Below are 12,710 nucleotides of genomic sequence, written 5' to 3'. Positions count from 1 at the left end.
GGCCACCAGGGGGTGTAGCAAGGCCGACTTGCCCTCCGGGTGGAACCGACGAACAGACCGTGGCACCGCGGCTGATGAGCTCGGTCCTGATGCTCCTGGCTGCCGAGGCTTCCTCGACGGCTTCTTTCTTCCCAGCCGGGGCGACGAGCGGTAGCGCGCGCGCGAGCGCGACCTCCGAGAGGTCGCCGATGTTGACACTCCGGCGTAGCTACCGGAGCCGCGCTACGCGATACAGAGATTTGGCGAGCTCTCGATCACCTCGCCAAATATTCATTCCGAATATCTGCGAGTGCTCGAGGGCACGCCCGGGAACTAAAAAAAAAACAACAAATGAATGATTCCTCACAGGAAATTGGGAAGAGTTCCCGCGGATCGCTAAATTAGGCTGTAACAAATTACTAAAGGATTATTGATTAGGCATTCTCTCCCTCTCTCCCGGGTTGGTGACCGTCGGACCTCGGACCCTGCAACCAAAGACTGCAAAAAAAACATGTCGACAGAAATTTTGGGGTCGCCGTGGGGTGGCAAAAATATACCACGTCACAACCCCATCCCCCCTGGGGGAAGACCGACCCGGTCTGAACCCCAGCTTCGGGGCGGCGAGCGATGTGCCTGCGACCTCCCTCGGTCGTGTCCCACTCAAAAAAAGAATACCCAAAACCAAGAACGCACAACAAAAAAAACACGACACAGAAGGAGTCGCCCATTGTCCACTACCGGGGTGGACTCGAGCCTTCCCTCAGTCTTTCAGACATTTTCTCTCCCGGATGAAAAACCCTGGACCTTAAAGTCCATTGACTCTAAATATCGGACAACTACTTTTTCTCAACAATTTGGGGTTTAAGCTTTTTCGGGTTCACGGGACTCGAATCTCTAACGGGGAAATAATAATAACTCGAAAGGACACCAAAAAAACGGTCTCTACAAGAATCTCGACTTGATAAGAAAATTAAGTGGTGGTACGGCCCTCCCGTCGCAAGTCGCGGTGGCCCTCGCAGCGGTGCGGTAACGCGCTCTCCGCGTCGGGACGAGGCGAAGTGTCCCTCGCGACGGGACGAGGTCGGCTCTCCACTTCGTCCGGGTCGCTCCCAGGGTGACGGAGCCGGGTCCGACAGCCGAAGCGGAGGGGACGTTGACATCCGAGGCGGGCCCTCGCGGGGCGCGATCTCCTCGCGGCCATCCGGGTGGAACCGTCGTTGCCAATCCCGGAAGCCGGGGCACACCGCTTCCAGGTCGCATCCGCCACATATTTGGCATTCTAGCCACGGCGGACGGGTGGGCAGCGACTCGTGCCGTGGGTCCGCTTCCCGTCGGCGTATTTCCGCCTCGACGGTCTTCTGCCGGGGCGATTGGGCGGGGTGGTCCTCAGGGCGAGGGCGGCCGATCGGGGTCGGGGGTGACCCTCCGAGCCCGTACGGTGGCGGCCCAGGTAGAGGTGGAGGGCCCGAGGGCGTCTGTGTTCCGGTCGCATCGTGACCGGAAACCAGGCCCAATCTGGGTGGCCTGGCTTACCCCTCAGTTCGTCTGGGTGTACTGGTCCAGGCCCAGGCAGGACGGACCGGCTTGGACGCCATAGTCGCGGGTCGGGTCCTCCGTTTGGCTGGCCACCTCACGTGGCTGCAGCTGGGAGGATCCCACCTGGGTCCCCCGGGAGGTGACGTCGTGGTCACATTGCGTGGCCGCGTCGACCACCTGAGGCACGTGATGGACCGCGTAACCGGGTATGTCCGGTCGCGGACCAGGTCGCAGGGGACACGAACCGGACTCTCGGTGCGTGACCTCGAGAAGGACTCTCTCGAGGACCTGCGGCAATTCCGGATACCGGCGCACCAGATTCCTGATACCAGGAGCATAGGGCTTAAGCCGGTCCCACGGGGAATAGTCCTCGTCCTCCGAGTACATGCTGCGGTACTTCAGATAATCCTAATGGTGTCAGGGGAAATTTCGTCATGGACACAGTCAGTCAGAAAGGTAGGACGAGCGAAAAAAAAATGAGAAAAATAAGAAAAGGGACAATACCGGTCGTCGACGATCCCGTTAATATCGTAGAAATGTATTGGAGGCACGAGTATCGCTGCAGACAATTCTACTCGTACACCAGAAAATCTGTTAAGACAAAGAAGTGGGGGGGTAATACAACTTAATATGTTCCACGTGAGCCCGCCCTGCAGGTTCATCTGCCAGGGTGCTTATCTCATATATTACATCAGAAAGTTTCTTTACTAATTTAAATGGTCCATGAAAGCGAGGCATTAACTTAGCGGCTATTTTATGTGCGGCTGAAGAAAGAATATATTGCTTTTTCAAAACTAAATCACCTATTTTGAAATTGCTAGGGCGTCGGTGGGCATTATAATATTGGGATTGCTTTTGATACGCGTCCTCTAGGTTCTGTACAATACGTTCACGCCAGTGCTTCAAGGATTTCATTCGTTCCTCCCATTCTTTAGGATGTTGAGCCTCGATTTCCACGTCTGAGTCAGGTCTAGTAAGGTCGGCTATGGTAGGTTGAAGTTCGCGGCCCGAATTCAAAAAGGCAGGGGTGTTTAAATAGAAGTGTGATACGCGGTATTATATGCGAACCGAAATTCGGAAATATGGAGGTCCCACTCGGTATGATCCTGATCGAGAAAAGCAACTATCATGGTCTTCAGAACTCTGTTAATCCTCTCTACAGGATTAGCTTGGAGATGGTAAGGCGGTGTAGTGACTTGTTTCATGCCCGTTTCTTTAGACAAATCTTGCAAATCCTTGTTAACGAATTCGGTTCCGTTGTCGGTTAGTAGGATTTCCGGCGTTCCCCATCTAGACAACATACAGTCGCGGATAGCTTGACAGATAACTTTCCCGTTGGCTTTCCATAGTGGTACACATTCAACCCACTTAGTGAATGTATCCCGAAGGACTAAAAGATACAAGTATCCGGAATTGCTTCGAGGCAAGGGACCCATTATATCAGCAGCAACTACGGTCCACGGTTGCTCGATGACTCGGTGTCCCATAAATCCGGTAGGAGCAGCTTGCTCCACTTTGCATCGCTGGCAAGTGTCACAGCGATGGACGTACTTGACCACATCTTTGTAGATACCAGGCCAATAATAGTAAGTCGCGAGACGTTTGTAAGTCTTTTCGACGCCTAAATGACCGGACTGGGGAGTGTCGTGGGAGTCGTAGATGGCCTCTTTCCGCTCTTCTAAGGGTAATACGCGTTTCCATGCCTTAAAGTCGGGTAAGTCAACGGATTTCACCAGATCAGGACGATGATGGAATAATTGATCTTCGTCTATTTTCCAATCAGGAACATTTTCCGGGTGTTGAGAAACAGCTTCGAATTTTCGAAGATACCAGGAGTTAGGGGTATCGACAAGGGCAGTGAGACAATCGGGAGTTTCTTCAGACAATAGTTCCGAGGTGGGTTCAGACAATGGGTCGACTAAGGGTTCAGAAAGTTGTTCGAAATTTGGATCCGATAATTGCTCAGGTAAACGAGATAATGCGTCAGGAACGTGGTTTAACGCGCCTTTTCGATAGAGAATTTCGAAATCATATTCCGCTAATTCGAGTGACCGTCTGGTTAAACGGCCGGTCGGATCTTTCAGGTTATGTAGCCAACGAAGAGAATTATGGTAAGTGATGACTTTGAAATGATATCCTCCAAGATACGGTCGGAATTTTCTAATTGCCCACACAACAGCTAAACACTCCTGTTCCGTCACGGTATAATTTTTCTTGGGTGGTATCAGACTTCGACTCGCATAAGCGATAACGTGCTCAATTCCTTCTCTGGTTTGAGACAATACTGCACCTAATCCAACTGAACTAGCATCCGTTTGAAGATGGAAAGTGAGCGAAAAATCGGGACAACACAATGTGGGAGAGGCGATGAGGCGATCGCGAAGGGTGGCGAATGCGGTCATCTGTTCATCGCTCCAAGTCCATTTCTGATTTTTCTTAAGAAGTCGAGTCAAAGGTTCTGCTACAGTGGCGAAATTGGGAATAAACCTCCTATACCACGAAGCCATTCCGAGAAAACGACGAAGCTGAGGGATGGTGGTAGGCGCGGGATATTCAAGAACAGGTCGAATCTTTTCCGGATCGACTTGCAATCCGTTGCGGTTAACTAGAAAACCTAAATATCTGACCTGGGATCGACAAAATTCTGACTTATCACGATTAATTGTCAAGCCTGCTGATTTAATCCTATTTAAAACACGTTTAAGTTGGTTCAAATGCTCGTCAAAGGTGGCAGTTACTATGATAATATCATCTAGATAAGCGAAAGCGAAGGGTTACATTTCCGGACCTATCAAACGATCGAGCAAGCGCTGAAAAGTAGCCAGAGCATTTGTAAGGCCGTAAGGCATCCTTTTAAAGTGAATGAGACCGCGACCAGGAACGGTAAAGGCCGTGACCACTCGACTATCCTCTGCGAGGGGGATCTGGAAATATGCTTGACTGAGATCTAATATAGAAATGTATTGAGCGCTACGTAATTTATCTAACAAGGAAGGTACCTGAGGTGTCCCCCGCCGATTTTGTTCATTTTTAAATATGTTATAGAGGACTAAAATCTAAGGGACCCAAGTGTCACAGCGATGGACGTACTTGACCACATCTTTGTAGATGCCAGGCCAATAATAATAAGTCGCAAGACGTTTGTAAGTCTTTTCGACGCCTAAATGACCGGANAGTATTCAAAGGGGTGGCTCACCCCTTCAAATTGAATTTTTTTGAAAAATTCCAAATGCATGTTTCATAATTCTTCATTCCCTACATTTTGACGGTTTTTCCATGAAAATCGATCGAGTGCTTCTATATGAAACAGCAAACTCACCCCCTTTCACGGCCAACTTTGAAGCCTGATTTCACCCCCTAAAAGTGTTTATCCGCCGATAAAAAAAAACACGGGTCCCTTAGATTTTGGTCCACTATAACATATTTAAAAATGAACAAAATCGGAGGGGGACACCTCAGGTACCTTCCTTGTAAGACGTGGCTCATATAAGGCAAAGGGTAAGCATCACGTTTAGTCACACTGTTCACTCGTCGAAAATCAAGACAAAAACGATAAGTTTCGTTCGGCTTCTTTACCATGACAATAGGGGTTGACCACGCGCTATGAGAGGGTTCAATAATATCATCACGGAGCATTTTATCTACTTCCGCGTAAATAGCAGCTTGAACCATTTCGTTGACTGGATAATAACGTTGTTTAATTGGGAGGTGAGCTCCCACGTCTATGCGGTGCTCGGTCAAGGTGGTGATACCGGGCTTATCAGGGGCAAATGGGAGTTCGGCTTGAAGAAAAGTTTCTAAACGACTTCTCTCGGAATCGGTCAGATCGCTGATTCCACAAGACAATTCTTCGACGAGAGTGGGATGGTGTCGAAATAGATAGCTGGCGAAAGGGTTGGAAGCAGAACTCCACGTTAGCTGATCAAAGTTGACAAAAATCTTAAACGCGTGCAGAAAATCTAAACCTAAGACGCATGGTACAGACAAGGATGGTAACAAGTGAACACTCATCTTCTGACTACGATTTTCGATCTCGAGGTCGATAAAAATCTCTTGCCTAACGTCTTCTATGTGACCCGTGGCCACCATTACTCGACAAGTGGAATTAGCAGAAATTGAAATATTTAACGAATGAACTAAGGCAATTACGGTGGGTCCAAAGAAAGTTCGTGAAGATCCTGAATCGACAAAACCGGGAATAACGTGTCCTTGAAGTCGGACATAGACAATTAAAGCTTTACGCGGGATACCGGAGGGGCCAACAGGGGGTGCCGAAGTTGCAGCACGGACCGGGTTTTGAGTCTCGTTAGATAATATGGGAGATGGTACCGCCCGATCTGACTTCTCCCCTAAGGGTTTTCCGAACACTATGGACATTTGTTAGGTACCACGCCTTCTTTACCGCAGCCAAAGCAGAAATATTTTCGCGGTTGGTGCTAAACCGATGTCCGGGTTCTCCACAATTCCAGCAATTCGCTCGGAAAGGGTTACTCGAGGTGGGGTGGGAGCTTGGATTCGAAACGGCAGGCGTTGGAGGGACCGAAGGGTCCGCCATACGCGAGGTCGAAGGTCGCGGTTCCGCCGTAGGCTGCGCGCGAGGTTCGGCGAGGGGACCTCGTCCGTTTCTCCCTTTCTTGGGACTCGAAACTAAGTTCATTCTCGGTCGATCCCGAGGCGCATCTCGAGAAGTAATCGGACATAACGGTTCCGTTTCGCGAGGAGGGACGGGGTCGAACTCCATAGATAATAATGCAGCGGGAGTTCCTCGCGATCTAGAAGGTTGAAGAGTACGATACGCAAAATCGGGACACAAAGAACGTTCCGGGGGCGGAGGGGGCACGTAATTGCGTGCCGACAACTAACTCCGCTCCACGCGAACAGCGAGATTTTCTAACGCGTCGTCGCGACGAACCAAAAGGTGTAACCGAGGAATAAGGTTTCGATGGGCGTAATTAATTTGATCGATTTCAGTCCATGGGGGATCTAGGCGACAGAATAGAGACCGCATGCAAGTCAGATAATCGGCGATGGGTTCGTCCTCATCCTGCGTATGGCGGATTATTTCTTCGCGTAACGCGAATTGAAAATCAGGGTCTCCGAAACGTTGACGCCAAGCTTGGACGAAAGCACGCCACGAGTGAAGTTGATCACAAGAAGTTCGAAACCAATGTAGGGCTATTCCCGTGAGACAAAAGGGTATACAACGTAATAAATCTACATCGCGCATAGGCATCATGACACAACCTTCCTCAATACGGGCAAGAAAAGCTTCGGGATCTTCATGTCTTTTGCCGGAAAAACTAAGGTTCCATTTTCTAATCGTGTTAATAACGGTAGCGGGATTGGCCTCCCTAAGATAATAAGGCGAATCTGCTAGATAATTATCGCGACGCTGTGGCGACGGTAGCAAGGATCTTGTCTCCCGGTGGGTAGGCGAGTCTCGGGGGTTCGAGCGGGCGGGGTCGCCTCGCTTCTCCACGTGTACGGAGGGCCGACGGCTGTTCGGGGCCGAGCGTCGGGGTTGCGCTCTTGGGACCGACAATCGTGGGTGTCCATCCGGGACGTCGAACATGGAAGTCCCAAGGGGATTTTCTGGGGGGTTTTCCTGAGGACTTTCCACCAAAGGAGGGGCCTGGTCCGAAAAGTCGGAAGGGTCCGCCATTAGAGGGCGTTTAACAACGATGAATTACCAAAAGTCCTTTCGGAATTAGAGAATAGAGTCCGAAGTTCCAAAGATAATACCGAAACTAGGAAACAATCTAATTTTCCGACGACAACTGTAAGCGTAAGAAAGAGGTTCAACCGTTCGATCTAAAGTCGTTAGCAAGGTAATAAACTAAGAAAGTTCGACCAAAGCAAAACCAAGGGTAGTCCGAATAATACTCGATAGAAGAAACTTAAGCGACAGCAACCGACTGTTACTAGGGGGACTCAAATGGAACGATGAAAATCGAAACAGCTCAAACGAATAATAAGGTCAAAGTAAGGTCGAGGTTCCGAATGTCGCCTCAAACGAGCGTAGCGCGATCGTATCTGAACGACGCTCGAAAATTTCTCAAAACGCAATTCCCACAAAAGGTTAACAAGATAAGCTCTATTCAGATAATAGAAATTCGAATGATACAATAGAAATTCGAATTAGGCAATAGAAATTCGAATTAGACAATAGAAATTCGAATTAGACAATAGAAATTCGAATTAGACAAAAGAAATTTGAATTAGACAATAGAAATTCGAAGTAGACGCTAGAAATTCGAATTACACAAATAAAAATTAGACAATCGAAGATAAACCGATCTCTAAGCCCAAAATTTACTGTAGGGGAAGCAATATGTTCGTCACAACAACAATTCAATAATTTTCGCGAGCCGCTAAGTCACAATAATATCACTACAGTATTGATTAATTAAATCTGAAAATTGGCTGAATTCTCCAACAAGGATAGGATTCGAATAGGATTCGCGACTACAAAAGGAAAGTTCGTTAATAACGAAGGGATGTTAATTTCTATTCTGGAAGTTAGACAGGAATATTATCTCGAAAGGTCTCTAATTAATCAACTTTGGCAAGCCTCACGTCGGTAGCTTCTTGCGACCGAGGTGAGTCTTCACAACTACAAAAAAAACGACTCAAAGCGAAACTCAACCAGACGAGTGCCAATAGGCAGAATTCGTCGCTTGAAAAGGAAATCGAAATCACGAGGAATTAAGCAAATCCAAAGAAGGTAAACTCTAGTAATTATAGCAAACTGATAACGAAATTATTCAATCTTGACGAATCTCTAATTAATCCCCAGAAAAACAAAATTAATCATTCTTGGCGAGCCTTTAATTAAAGTCCACAAACAAAAAGAAAACGAAGTTAATTACTTTTGGCGAGCCCCACGTTGGGCGCCATTTGTGACGAATTACAATAATAATCGGAATGTCGTTTCGGGGAGAGACACGACGGGAGGGGGGGATTCCGGGCACGCAGCGCCCGGACGATTGCTCGTCACCTTCGCCCGATTGTCCAGGCGGATCCGTTCGGGCCACAAAAGAAATTACTTCCCGGTTTCGGGAACGAGACACGAAGTTGGGCGCCAAGCCTCCCCGGAGGCCAAAAATACTCAACGGAAAACTCGATAGTTTTACGAACGCGATAAACTCCAAAATTTCGAGACTCTCAAACAATTCTAAACAAACTCAAAAGTATCTACACGAATGGGTTCGAACGATCTCCGCCTCGACGATCGTCGCGGCGCGGCCGACCAGCTCAGAGCGCGCACGCGCCAAAGTTCGGAGAGGGCGCGGGTAAGACCAAGTCGCGGGGAGAAAGGGGACAAAATAAAATAAACTCTATCGCGTTAGGAATTTATCATAGGCTCGGGGAAGACAGGGGAATTCAGCCACTTTACCCCAGAAAAAGACGAACCAAGCCGAAGTTGGTACCAAATTTTAACAGGTTTATTTTAACAATGAAAGAAATAGAAACCAATTGGATTAACAAAATGACGTGAGAAAACAGAAATGCGACAAAAAATAGGGTTCGGCAGAAGGCCGCCCAAAAGACAATTAAATTAGAAAAATATTTCTCGCGAGACCGTTAGGCGAGAGATAATTAAAGTCGTGACATAGAAAATCAGCCGGGATCGGATTTCTTAAAAACAAGACCAGACAAGGAGGTATTCGCGTCCCCGGTTCGCCACCGGAGAAGACAATTTTGCACAGGGTAAAGACAAGGACCGATTCGCGCGACGTACAATCACTCAAAAATAACACGGGGGGAGGAATGCTGTAATGTAAATTATGGGTTACACTCGCACGTTAACCAAATCGCAAAATTATACTCATCAAAGAAAGAAACAAAACCTGCGCTCGTGTTCATGGACGACCCTTTTCAGGACTCTACTAATAGAAAAGTTCTAGAGACTAATAGAAAAATTCATAAGAAAATTTGCCTTACTCGAAATTACGCAACTTAGGCAAAAAGGTTTTCTCCGCTACGGGAGAGACAAACTCCGCGGACGCGGGGGGGGATCACGCGGCCACCCCGCGGCTTCTCCGCCTCCGATCCAGGGGAGGAAAGACAATTAGACAATGGGATAAAGTTAGTCCTACTCGACCTCTGGTCGCGATTAAAGACTCGAAAACGGTTACAGAAAATTACGGCGCCGAGGGCCCAAACCCTTCACAAATCCTCGGGCAACGCTTAATAGTTTCGCGACCAGACAAACTACGATTCAAAAGTTACTAATCGCAACAAAACAAACTACGATTCAAAAATTACCAATCGCGACAAAATGGGGAACACGACGCATATTTTACTTAATTACGCTTTTGCGCGCCTTCGAGGAACCCCACGGTCTCCCCGGAGACCAATCTAAGACACAATTCTTTTCTCGGCGTAGGCCCCACCAGGGTACAAGAAATATCGGCCGCGAGGCCGAGAGGAACTCGCTCAGCGATCGTTCCTTGCCCCCGGCCCGACACTATTCCCGCCTAGCCCGCGGACAAAGGGGTTTCCGGACACTAGACAATTTATCGACGGCTGGTATCCTCGAAACCGCGCTCGGCACTTACTTTACTTTACTCTGGCTCTCGCAACGGCCGCTGCTCGCCGCCCCTCAGCCGCAGCTCCTCGCGGAAGTCCCTGGCTCCCTCGTCCTTCCAGCAGATAACTTAGACAGTTGTGAAGTCGTCGACGCGTTCGGTCCGGCGGTCAGAGGTTGAGAAGGCCGGAGCTCCCGGTGCGAGGTCTTTCATAGGGATTCGGCAGGCCTCACCGATCTCTATTCCTCGCCGCTGATTGGTTGCGAGCGCTCCGGGGCCTAGATTTTGGGCGGAGCCGGTGTGCGCCGGCCCGATTCCTAGGCCCGGGGATTGCGACGGCGCGATCTTAGTGCGCGATTGCCAGGCAACGGTGGTGCGCGTCCGACGTACGGTGAGCCGCCGGCGGTGCCACGATCGTAGCGAGCGGTGGCCCGTCGGGTTCCGGCGTACCCTGGTCCTCAGGGCACCCGATATTTTTCCCCTCCGGGGGATCCTGGCTCACCCGGGGACGAATTCTTGAACAGGTCCCCGGGTACTCCGGCAAGCACATGGTCGGGCTCTGTTAGGTCGGGGATCGTTTACTCGGAAGCGGTGATGGCGATTACCCGAGGGTGTCGATCGGACCGGGCCTCGTGGGTACGTTTTTGGGGACTCGCTTCCAGATGGTTGAAACCAGCCAAAGACCTCGTCGAGTAAAGTAACGAAGATACTTTATTTTCGATTGCCTCTTGGTTTACAGGAACGACTCGTAAACTCGGTCAACTCAAGGGGACTAGCGTTCGCCGAGAGTTACAGGTGCCTCGCACGCAAGTTACAGAATGGAGACAGGTCAAACTTCGATAGATCAGAGAGCGAGCCCTTCGGAGCGGGCCTTTTTATACTGACCTAGGATGTTTCTAGGCGCGGAGGAGGATGCTTATTGGTGGGTTTTTAAGATCGAGGAGGGAAATGTCTCATGAGATTGGCTCGGGGACAGGTCGAAGGGGAAACAGGTGGAAAGCGTCTCTTTCCAGAGAATCTGAATGTTTGTCGTTTCCCAGGGCTGTTATCTAGTTTGGAGTGCGGAAGTACTCGGATAAACAAAGGCGAGATAGGAACGAGGGAGAGCATGTCTCCAGGAGCGCTTTAGAGCACGAAACGCGTTGCTTAATCTCTTTCTTAATATTACTTAAAATAAAACGTTACGTAGGGACCTAACATCCCTCCCCCCTTACAGGAAGAGAGCTTATCCGTACAGAGGCCTGGAGGATGGCTCTCGTGAAGAAGGCTTACGACTAGGTTGGGCGGAAGGTGGTGGAGTCAAGCTAGGACGCTCCGAACTCGTATCCGAGCATTCGAACCTGAAGGGTTGTATGGTCGCGACTTCTTCGCTCGAAGCGGTTGATTCGCGATCCGTTCGGAAATGAACTTGTACGTCTCTGTTCGGACTCCTAGTATGGTTAAAGCAGTTTTGAAATACCTGTAAGCAGGTATTAGTGCTTCTGCATTCCGATGTTTGCCTTCGTTTAAAAAGCTTTCTCCACAACCAAGCCCATATATCGCAATACTTACACGTACAACATAGATATAATATTAATAAGATTCCTACAACAAAAAGTACATAGTAAAAGAAATTATTATGGGATGCTAGCCAATTATCTTGTCTACGCCGGTGTTGCAATATTTCAGCTCGACGCCAGATTTCTAACAATTTGACGCTTCCTATGTCCAAGTCGCCTAAATGTATGTTCGGGCGATTATATTTTTCTGGAAATATTAATTCCGATAGATTTATCTTGGAAGGCTCCCGAAGTTTTTCGCACAGTTCGGCTAAGTCAAGGCCAGTCTCGGGCACGAAATCCATGCTATAATTACTGGTTTTTACATTTTGCTTTACGAGCTTTGCGGAGTCAGTCCATGCTTTACAATTGGTATCTAGCGTGAGAATGCTCGTGTTTTCTACCGTAATATGTGACGCGTCGCGATCTTCGCACAGAATGTCCACTAATTCCTTTTTAACGGTTACATACAAACAGCTGTTCTTACGTTCTAATTGGGTCCACGTGGTGCTTTCTAGTCGGATGAATCTAACATCGCAATTTCTTTTGATATCGGTGCTTCCAGTAGTAAGCAGGTCGGTTTCGCAGGATTCATGTAGATGAGAAGTATAGAACGGTTGTTCTTGCATGCATACTTTGATATTGCGTAGCGGTTTGCATTTTTCGCTATTGAGTTCATCTAAGAGCATAAAGCGCTGTCGATTGGGCGCAATAATTATGTGGCGTTTTCTAGGGCTTATGTATGTAAATATGTCGCCTTCGAACGGGGCTGGAATCGGGATGAGATTAAAGAGTTCGTAAGTTTCCCTATCGGTTAATGGTATTGTTAAAGCATATATCAGTCGTCCGTTAAGATAGAGTACCTGTAGGTTACTAACTTTAATCAAATCATAGGCATGAGTAGGTACGAGTGTTACGGGGAAATCTTGGTCGTGACGGAGTAAAGTTTTAATTTTTATGAGGGTATCCATTAGGTGAGTTGGTGGGAGGATATCGGGATGAATCAGTCCCTTAAATGCGAGCATGACGGCATTAGTTAATGTCGTAAGCTCTGATTCGTACGAGTTAACTAAGCTCGAGAGTTCGATAACGTGAGCGTTCATTTCTACTTGGATTTTCGCAGCGT

Source organism: Orussus abietinus, unplaced genomic scaffold, assembly GCF_000612105.2.
Source record: "Orussus abietinus isolate OABI.00-Male unplaced genomic scaffold, Oabi_2.0 scaffold447, whole genome shotgun sequence".
Taxonomy (NCBI): Eukaryota; Metazoa; Arthropoda; class Insecta; order Hymenoptera; family Orussidae; genus Orussus; species Orussus abietinus.
Note: the sequence above shows the minus strand (reverse complement) of the source record.